Here is an 11,864-nt window from a genome sequence, read left to right on the forward strand (position 1 = left end):
TTGAATTAGTGGCCATGGACCACGTGAAACTAACATCAAGCCGGTCAGGCTATGTCTACGCCCTTACCATAGTGGACCATTACTCTCGTTTCCTGGTAGTAGTGTCTGTGAAAGACCAAACAGCCAGAACAGCAGCTAGGGCATTTCAAGCATACTTTTGTCGACCCCACGGTTATCCTGAAAGAGTACTGACTGATCAAGGCCCTGCATTCAAGGCGGAAGTGTTCCAAGAATTTTGTAACATGTACGGCTGTAAGAAAATAAGAACAACACTGTACCACCCTCAAACCAATGGATTGTGCGAGAAGATGAACTATGTGGTTATTGATTTGCTCAAGACTCTACCTCTAGAAGAAAGAAACCAATGGCCAGAGAAGTTGCCAGATACAGTGGACTTGTACAATCATATACCAGTAAATTCCACCAACTGCAGCCCCGCTTACTTGATGCGAGCAAGACCTGGTAAGTTACCTGTAGACTTTGAAATGGGAACTGTGTCACCTGAAGCCGTTCAACAGATAGAAGATTGGAATACAGAGCGACAACAACAATACCGCCAAGTTCAGGAATGTGTGGAAAGGAACCTGTCCCAAGCCAGAATGAGACAAGAAAAGAACTACAATCAAACAGCCCCAGCAACTCCCTTAGCACCTGGAGAACAGGTCCTCAAGAAAAAGCGGAGAATGCACAAACTAGATGACCAGTGGGAGGGCGAGCCCTACGCAATTATTCCCTCAAATTTTGACAACAGCAAAGTGTGTCTAATAAGCAAAGATGGAGGCAAAACATATCAATCAGTTTCCAGAGATCGTCTGAAGGTATGCCCTGAACGGTGTAAAATCCAAGAAGAAATTCAAGAAAGTCCCCAACTTCAAGAAAAAGAGGAAGATATGATCCAAACAATACTCGGAAAATTCCCCAAAACATGGACCCAAATAAATAAGGCTATAGTGGTACCAGTATTGACATTCCCGCAAGAGGTCATACCAGCAACAGAAGAGGTTCCAGATCCACCTGAAGAACTATCAGTCCCAACACAAGATGTCACGCCAGCAGTGGAACAGGAGAATCAACCCCCTGCCAGTAGTGAACCTGTCGTACCCTTGGCGAATCTCATACCCCGTTGGCAACAATCACGCATACCTATCAGGGTTAGGCCTACCAGCAACACTGATGTAGCAGACACTCCAAGTAGTCAGGAACAGACACAAGTACTACGCAGGTCCCAACGTAGCACCCGGGTACAGCCCCCTCCAAAGTATAGAAAATAGAATACCAATCAGAGTGTAAATAGTTATGTGAAAATGTCTGTCTGTAATGTTTTATTTTAAGTGATTGAGTTTATGGACAACTGGGTCACTGGACTATGGGTGATCAAAACTTTAATTGTTTATAGTTAGCATCAGTGTGCTCACCACCCCAGAAGAAAAACCCGACCGGCGAGCATACAATGGGATCATCGATGCTCCGACGCACGCCCAGAGCCTACGTTGGGGGTTTTATCGCGGCGGGTCCCCCATGGAGCAGTGTAACGGACACCCGGCAGGGAGCCACACTAGACTCGTAATAGTCGTCATTCAAGTTTTCAACGTTTAAGAAATGTACCTCCCAAAAAGGGATGAAATGTTATAATGTTATGCCTTGTTTATGTTTCCTCAGTCCGGGAGTACTGGTTTTAACTAAGGGGGAGTATGGCGCCCCAGCATCTGGTTGCCACAACAGTATTGCCCTCCAAAGGGTTAATGCTGAGCCTGGAGGTAATTGGGGAAGTCTATTGGCCAGTAAGTACCAACATTCAACATCGTTTCTCCCTCAGGCCAGCAGAGGGAGCTCTAAACCTGGAGTTCCAGGGAGCACTTCCTTAAGCTCTGACCTGAGGGAGGAGTTAGGTTGTCTGTTAGGGAAGTTCAAGGAGAGAGGAGCTGAGTAGTGCGGTATTGTGAGCTGGGGTTTGGAGCTAGGCTAGCTCAACCCAGAAAAGCAGGAGCCGTAGCAAAGCACAGAGAGAAGATTCCAAGGGAGAACTGGTCAGAACCGGTTCGCCTCAGAAGAACACAGTGAAAATTAGACATCAGAGTCTGTGGTTGCCAGGGTGTAAAACCCTTCCCTGGTAGCCGAATCCAAAGGGCAGGAGGACTGCAGGTCTCCTGGCCCCCATAAAGAACACAAAGGTCCAGCTGCATCACAGGGGCCCGGTATGGACTCCAGCAGAGAAGCACCAGAGAGGGCCTACGCAGCCTACCACATGGGGAAAGGGACGTACCACAAGTCCGAGCAGCAAGAGGGCCACTGCTAAACCAAGATTGCAGGGTCCTGGAGAAGCAGGGAAAGAGCAGGGAGTAGGCCTCATTGCTCAATTGGCCAAAGAGATCACCCCAGGTACTTCCAGGCCGACCAGATCACCTTTACCACCTGTGACGGTGACGGTCTCCCAGGACTGAACTGTTGCAAGTAAAAGAAAAGAAGGTAAAGAGACTGTTGTTTGTGTCGGTTCTTTCCACTACCTGGTTGGCCCTGCGTCCCCCCCACCATTGCATAGACTTTCATAAGCACCAACGGTTGCCCCGGGGTACCGCTCCACCTGTGGGGAGCAGAAACGTCCCAGCTGCCATTACATCAGCCCCGGAGGTCCCATCCAGCAGAGGCGGCTCCATAGCCGCAATCCACAGGTGGCGTCATGAATATATATTTCCACAAACTTTATTATTGATCATCACCCCCACAGCCGTCATATTAGTTGACCCCGCTAGGGTCACGGAGTCGGGCCCTGCCACCACTGACTACCCCCCGGTCTAGTCCGGCCTGGCACCGGGTATCCCAGAGCCCTGGAGTGGGCGAGTCATATGTATTGCAAAAAAAGGGAGGACAAGAGCAAATTTGCTGAAAGCAGTTCACAAGTTTTATTGTACAAAAATTTCAAGGTGCAAGTGCAATACAATAAATCACATTAATAGTAATGCGGAGTAAAGGAGAAATAGGGGGCAGATGGTAAAAAGACAAAACAGTGGCCTGGTATGGACAACAGGAAAAAAGGGGGATGTTCCAAAGCAGGATTGTGAGACCCTAAATCACTGGCATGTAAGCGTCACAAGAGAAATAATTAATAAACAGATCCCCAGTAGAAGTGCATATCCCTAAATCACTGGCATGTAAGCAAGGCAGAGAAATGAAGGATGCTGGGATACAGGAATGTATGCATATAGACCTCAAATGCAGTAACCATGAATTACCTGAGTCCGGTGGTATGAGGAAGCCCGACGTACGTTTCGCAGCTTAGAGGCACGTAGCTTGCCGCTTCGTCATGGGGGAGAGTGAAGAATGGTGCACATGTCCAGTCTGTGTGACTTATAAATACCTCCGCGGTAATTGCACCACGAATAGGAGTCACAGTTCCGGAGTCAGTCGGCGAATGCGCGGGCCGGCCAAAAGACGCCCCCTGTTTTGCAACCACGGCAGTCAAGGAGTCAGGCGCATGCGTGGAAGCCCGAGCAGTATTTGCCCAAACCTCCGCGCACGCGCGGACTCCATCGAGACACCAGAGCGCGGCCAGGGGACGCAAGGCAGGCGCGCGCATGCGCACAAGACTCCGAAAGCAGTGAATGGACACCCAGAGACGTATAATAGAAACAGAGAGAAGGTGTAAGTATCTGGAAATATTATAGATAAAGCGGAAAGGAGGTGCTAATATCATTATTCATAGTGAAAGCATATACCATCACAATTAACTTTAGGCCAGATTAATAAGCGGCAATAGAAGTCATCAGAGGCTATACACAATAGAAAAAGATAATAATAATTGTAGGACAAGAAATCCCTGGATGAAAAATGGGTATAATAACGTCAGTGGACATCAATGATTTTGAAGGGTTGTCAGGTCCAATCCATTTCAGTAGGAGTCACAGGGGGACATGTGGCAACAAGTGGTGAAAAACTAAAAACAAAAGAGGGAAGACATAAAAGAGTATAATTAAAAGAACAAAAACCAGACACCTGTTATTGCAATGAAGCACCAGAGACAAGCATTTTCATGTTATAGTACTCATAACAGGAATGCAATGATAATATAAATTATAAATGAAGCTAAGGTGTCATTGTCAAAATTTAATAGAGCAGAGAAAAACACCCACAAAGGTAAAGCAACTGAGATAGGCCTACAAAAATGAGGCAAAGCTCAGGGCTTCATTAAGACTAGAGTTGAGCGCGGTTCGTGGTTCGTGGTTCTCCAGTTCTAGGCTCGAGTGATTTTGGGGCATGTTCTAGATCGAACTAGAACTCGAGCTTTTTGCAAAAGCTCGATAGTTCTAGAAACGTTCGAGAACGGTTCTAGCAGCCAAAAAACAGCTAAATCATAGCTTGGTTTCTGCTGTAATAGTGTAAGTCACTCTGTGAATCATGACAACACAAGGCCTACCCATTAAATTAAAGACACCACACTTGAATAAAGTAAATGGCATAAAATGGCCGTGACATTTATTAAGGGTTACATAATAAATAAATTAATTAATAAATAATTAAAACCAATATTTTATTAAAATTCTTCCATAACCATATACCATAAACAACCAGTCCGCCAGTAAAACTGGCGACTTTACCCAATACTTTCAAAAAGAAGTCCATAACCAACCAGTCCACCAGTAAAACTGGCGACTTTCCCACTAACAAATGTCACGACGAGAGCAGTTCATGAAGTAGTCTTTCTCCAGGGGGGGGGGAGGGTGGCTGTTCTTCTTGATCTTCAATTCTTCTGACAGCCAGCTGACGGAAGCAGCTACTTTTATAGTTAAAATTACCCGCACTTTCTCCCAGCTGATCCAATCAGCTGGCAGCAAAACGGGCGCGCAAAAACCAGACTAAACCTGTCAGAGCCAGAATACCTCAGAGCCACTGACTGAAAATTTGTTAACCCTTTCTGCACCTGAATAAAATGTTAACCAAATTCACAACCAAATAGTGAGGCCTGTGTTATCATGCGGTCGCTACGGCATACGAGATACCGTGCTCTGAACATGACAACACAAGGCCTACCCATTAAATTAAAGACACCACACTTGAATAAAGTAAATGGCATAAAATGGCCGTGACATTTATTAAGGGTTACATAATAAATAAATTAATTAATAAATAATTAAAACCAATATTTTATTAAAATTCTTCCATAACCATATACCATAAACAACCAGTCCGCCAGTAAAACTGGCGACTTTACCCAAACGCCAAGGACTAACAGTCCTTGGCCCACCCCCACTAACAAATATCACAGCCATTTCTCGATACAATTTTGGAGCCCTAAATTGAATATGTCCAAACCCACATCTGACAGATGGACTAAATCATCCCTGTAAAGGCCACTCAGGAAACCTTCCAAATCAAGATGTCTGTAGGTTGACCCATTTATAACTGGTAAAAACCTTTCCATGGCACGGTTTACCCTTTTCCGAATCCGCTCCCGGAACCTCAGCCTGTCACAATGCCACTGCAAACGGGGAACGATTTCGGAAAAAACCAAACCCGCATCAGGAAACCATGACCTAATGATTGAAAGGTCTCTTCGCATGGCAGCAATCAGATCAAGAGTTTTCAATTTTCCAATATCATTCCCGCCCAAGTGCAAAATGATTAAATTTGGAGAAGGCCACAATGTTTTTAAACAGCTCATCTCCTTCATCAGTCCGTCCCAGCTCATACCTCTAACGCTGTACCACAAAACGTTAAAATGTTCAATATTAATGGCTAAATTCTCTCCATATGACCTTCCTGATGCTCTTCTCTTGGCCCAAAATATGTAAGAGTGTCCCACTATCCAAATGACAATGGGACCTACAAAAAAGAAAAAGAAATTTTATACTAACAACCTTGGACGGACATAAATTTTGTAACGCTTTGACTCCCATCTCCCAATCCCCATAATTTTACTAGCCGGTAACCCCCTTATGGCTGCTTCCGTAGCTGCCCCTATACGAAAAGAATGGGATGACAGTTTAAGATGCTCTAGATTCAGTTTAATCAAGGATTTTTTAAAAACTGAATTAAACTGAAACACTGTCACCGGACTCCCATCCTGATGGATAAGAAACGCCCCATCAAATGGAGGTCTAATTTGAAGCCAATTGTTAACATTGGAGACAGGACAAATAACTGAATTCTTTATCCGAAATAACCCGACGTTTGATCCCAAACCATCCTGGTCAGACTTAGACCTACCAATACAAATCCTCAACGACTTATCAGTAACAAAAACATCTGAAAACATCAATCCTGACAACCGACTCCTACTAACAGAAACTAACTCACTAATCCTAAAAGCTCCAAAATATGCTAAAACGAATGCCACCCTAAACACCATTGACTCAAAGTCATTAACGCAAATATATGGCAACACATTCCACAATGAGAGCAATAACTTAAGCGAAATAGGTCTACGATTATCCGGCTTCCACGTCCTTTTCCTATAACCTTTCAATGCCTGTTGAACTGGGAAAAAACTCTTCAATGACAACAGACCATGCAATCTCAAGAAAAAAGACACACCTGAAAAAATATTAGAAACTGACCCCACCGCTAAATTCTTTCTCATCAAAAAATCCAGAAATTCAAGCGCTAAACCCACATTACTCTGAAAACAATCCACTTTATGAAAAACACAAAAATTCTGCCATTCTAACCATGCGGCCGAATACCTGGCCCATGTTGAATCAGCAATAGACCTCTTAATAGCCGAAACAACTAAGCCATCACTACATTCCATAAAGCTTCTGGGCACGGGCTCCCGAGAGAAATTGCCATCGGTTCCATACAAAAAAGTTCTTCCCGATCCTGCAGAGACAGAGCATTGTCCAACTTATTAACCCTGTCTGATTCCTGCTATCTGATACCAACAGCATCCTTTGATTTGACCACAACTTACCCCAGACCTCAACCAACCGCAAAACTGGAAATAAGGACATTACCGTACTATTGCCCGTCACAACACTAACCTTCCAATAATTGCGCCAAAACTCAAATAAGAATTCACCTTGACAAAAAACACCAAAACCGTACTCACCCTGACCAAAAAACAACTACAAAACGTAAGAGAGTTCAAAACTCCCGCTGAAAAAGTACCGCCACATAAACTAATCTTCCTTAAGCTGATGTGCCAAACTAATATAAGAACCCGAAGATGATAATCCCTGAGTATCAGCCTTCTGTCTGTCTAGGAAGCGCCTTAACTAACCCAGCATGTTTTGTAACCTCACTAGAGTCGCCGCCTTTAAAAATGGACTCTTTACTGTTGTGTTGCTGCTGGTTACTCTGATTCTGTTTCTTAAAGCATTTGATGACGGCATGGTTGCCCCCGCAGAAGGAGCACTCATGCCGAAATCTGCAGTTAGATGCAAACTTACAATTTGATTCATTATAAGCGAAACAAAATCCTTTACTAACAGTAGAATTATTAATACTCTGTCTACCAAACTGGCTTCTCTGAGGAAGCATCAGATTCAGCCAAAGACCGATGTCTTTTTGACCCCACAGCATACTGCGATGGATGGCTAACTTCTGATGAAAACTCTCATCATAAGTCAGCCATGCCTGACCGCCGAAGCTGCGATAAGCTTCCAGTATGCTGTCAAGGTGCTGAAATAACCCCGAACAAACAGAAGGGTTCCTTTCCCCTAAAACAGAGGAAAAGATGCAAAATGCCTGCAGCCAGTTATGAAAAGATCTAAGGGGACCTTTCTTCCTATCATCCAACTCCGTCTTATCCTCTTTATTAACATTTTCTCTGTTAGACGGAAGCAGAGAAAATAAATCAATAAATTCCCCCTTATAAATCTTTTCTTTAACTGGCTGCGGCAGATGAAAACCCAGGGGAGACAAGTCACATGTCAATGCCTCTTTAAATAAATAACCAGGCAATGACATGGACTCCTGACTACCAATAGGGGCTGCACTACCCCCCCTAGGCGTCCCTCCCCCTGCTAACAATTCACCTAACACCTTCCTAACTACAGACTCCATACTAACAGACAGAGGGTCGACACACGAGACAGACAGGGGAACATTGAACATCTCACCCCTCCTTCTGCTCTGCGATCCTCGGCCCTCCTCTGGAATTCCAGCTTCTGCAGCTGAGCCACGCTGACGATCCTGTTCTCTGGCTCCAGCTGGCAGATCATCTTCTTCAGACGGGGAGTCAGACCAGGGGGCCCCCGTCGCTCTTCCGGCCTCCGGCACGCTCACACTTGCTGGTGCAGCCCTGCTCCTGCTAGGATTTTCAAATCCCTGGGTCAGCGCCGCGCTTTTACGACGGCGCTGACTAGATGATCCACTCTTCCTCTTCCTGGACACATGACCGGGTGCAGGAGGATGACGTGCTGAAGTCCCGGCAGACAAGATGGGCGGTGATAACTCCGCTCCGGCATTCCCCTCTTCTCTGGACGATGACACCGGAGGGAGGAAGCTGCTGCGTCTCTGGGACCTCCTCCTTGCTGGGATTTCCTCAGTCAGCGCTGCCATCTCCTCAGGAGCGGTGAGTTGAATCACCGCAGCGTCGCAGTCCATCTCTTCCTCAGCTTCTGCTGGCCGCCTAGGCACCGCCAGGCAATTTTTAAGCCAGGCTTCTCCGCCGACCTCGCTCGCCCTCTTCATGAACTCCTGTAGCAGGCTCTCCATCAGATGTTCTTCTTGATCTTCAATTCTTCTGACAGCCAGCTGACGGAAGCAGCTACTTTTATAGTTAAAATTACCCGCACTTTCTCCCAGCTGATCCAATCAGCTGGCAGCAAAACGGGCGCGCAAAAACCAGACTAAACCTGTCAGAGCCAGAATACCTCAGAGCCACTGACTGAAAATTTGTTAACCCTTTCTGCACCTGAATAAAATGTTAACCAAATTCACAACCAAATAGTGAGGCCTGTGTTATCATGCGGTCGCTACGGCATACGAGATACCGTGCTCTGAACAAACTATTATCACATTTCAGTGTATAGTGTGCGTGAACAGCGCCTTCAGATCACTGCTGTTTCTATAATCGCCATTTTTTTTTTTTTTTTCTTGTCTTCCTTCCCTAAGCGCGCGCGTCTTGTGGGGCGGGCCAGCATGTCAGCCAATCACAGACACACACACAGCTAAGTGGACTTTGAGCCAGAGAAGCAACGGCATGTGTGATAGGATCTGCATGTCACATGTCCCTGCATTATAAAACCGGACATTTTCTTCACGGACGCCATTATCTGCCTTCTGCGTCTTTGGTGTCAGACATCACTGTCGCAGCTCCGTCTTGAGTCCTATCGCTGATACAGCTGTATGCGCTGCATACACAGCGTTAGACAGCATAGGGAGAGCACTTTATAGCAGTCCTTTTAAGGGGTCAAACCGGCAGGGACAGAGTTAAGGTGACAGGTCCTGAAAACAGCGCCAGCGTCTGTGCAGCCAAGGTCAGGGATTTCCTCCCTGCATTTCACCATTAGGAGGGAATAGAAAGGCAGGCTTCCATTCCTCTACCCAGAGCACCACAATCCTGCCACTGTACCCTCTTGTCCTCTGCACACTCCAACTCATAACTAAGCCATTATACTAGCAAACACTCAGTGTACCTAGTGGCATCCTATCTGTGGCTATTGGACTTTGCTATAGTCCCACTAGTGCAAAGACATTTGCAGAGCACGTCTGCCTGCATTGCACACTACAACTAATTATAACTAAGCCATTATACTAGCAAACACTCAGTGTACCTAGTGGCATCCTATACGTGGCTATTGGACTTTGCTATAGTCCCACTAGTGCCAAGACATTTGCAGAGCGCGTCTGCCTGCATTGCACACTCCAACTCATTATAACTAAGCCATTATACTAGCAAACACTTAGTGTACCTAGTGGCATCCTATACGTGGCTATTGGACTTTGCTATAGTCCCACTAGTGCCAAGACATTTGCAGAGCGCATCTGCCTGCGTTGCACACTCCAACTAATTATAACTAAGCCATTATACTAGCAAACACTTAGTGTACCTAGTGGCATCCTATACGTGGCTATTGGACTTTGCTATAGTCCCACTAGTGCCAAGATATTTGCAGAGCGCATCTGCCTGCGTTGCACACTCCAACTAATTATAACTAAGCCATTATACTAGCAAACACTTAGTGTACCTAGTGGCATCCTATACGTGGCTATTGGACTTTGCTATAGTCCCACTAGTGCCAAGACATTTGCAGAGCGCATCTGCCTGCGTTGCACACTCCAACTAATTATAACTAAGCCATTATACTAGCACACACTCAGTGTACCTAGTGGCATCCTATACGTGGCTATTGGACTTTGCTATAGTCCCACTAGTGCCAAGACATTTGCAGAGCGCATCTGCCTGCGTTGCACACTCCAACTAATTATAACTAAGCCATTATACTAGCAAACACTCAGTGTACCTAGTGGCATCCTATACGTGGCTATTGGACTTTGCTATAGTCCCACTAGTGCCAAGACATTTGCAGAGCGCATCTGCCTGCGTTGCACACTCCAACTAATTATAACTAAGCCATTATACTAGCAAACACTTAGTGTACCTAGTGGCATCCTATACGTGGCTATTGGACTTTGCTTTAGTCCCACTAGTGCCAAGACATTTGCAGAACGCATCTGCCTGCGTTGCACACTCCAACTAATTATAACTAAGCCATTATACTAGCACACACTCAGTGTACCTAGTGGCATCCTATACGTGGCTATTGGACTTTGCTATAGTCCCACTAGTGCCAAGACATTTGCAGAGCGCATCTGCCTGCGTTGCACACTCCAACTAATTATAACTAAGCCATTATACTAGCAAACACTTAGTGTACCTAGTGGCATCCTATACGTGGCTATTGGACTTTGCTTTAGTCCCACTAGTGCCAAGACATTTGCAGAACGCATCTGCCTGCGTTGCACACTCCAACTAATTATAACTAAGCCATTATACTAGCACACACTCAGTGTACCTAGTGGCATCCTATACGTGGCTATTGGACTTTGCTATAGTCCCACTAGTGCCAAGACATTTGCAGAGCGCATCTGCCTGCGTTGCACACTCCAACTAATTATAACTAAGCCATTATACTAGCAAACACTTAGTGTACCTAGTGGCATCCTATACGTGGCTATTGGACTTGGCTTTAGTCCCACTAGTGCCAAGACATTTGCAGAACGCATCTGCCTGCGTTGCACACTCCAACTAATTATAACTAAGCCATTATACTAGCACACACTCAGTGTACCTAGTGGCATCCTATACGTGGCTATTGGACTTTGCTATAGTCCCACTAGTGCCAAGACATTTGCAGAGCGCATCTGCCTGCGTTGCACACTCCAACTAATTATAACTAAGCCATTATACTAGCAAACACTTAGTGTACCTAGTGGCATCCTATACGTGGCTATTGGACTTTGCTTTAGTCCCACTAGTGCCAAGACATTTGCAGAACGCATCTGCCTGCGTTGCACACTCCAACTAATTATAACTAAGCCATTATACTAGCACACACTCAGTGTACCTAGTGGCATCCTATACGTGGCTATTGGACTTTGCTATAGTCCCACTAGTGCCAAGACATTTGCAGAGCGCATCTGCCTGCGTTGCACACTCCAACTAATTATAACTAAGCCATTATACTAGCACACACTCAGTGTACCTAGTGGCATCCTATACGTGGCTATTGGACTTTGCTATAGTCCCACTAGTGCCAAGACATTTGCAGAGCGCATCTGCCTGCGTTGCACACTCCAACTAATTATAACTAAGCCATTATACTAGCAAACACTTAGTGTACCTAGTGGCATCCTATACGTGGCTATTGGACTTTGCTATAGTCCCACTAGTGCCAAGACATTTGCAGAGCGCATCTGCCTGC

This window comes from Anomaloglossus baeobatrachus, chromosome 3, assembly GCF_048569485.1.
Source record: "Anomaloglossus baeobatrachus isolate aAnoBae1 chromosome 3, aAnoBae1.hap1, whole genome shotgun sequence".
Lineage (NCBI taxonomy): Eukaryota > Metazoa > Chordata > Amphibia > Anura > Aromobatidae > Anomaloglossus > Anomaloglossus baeobatrachus.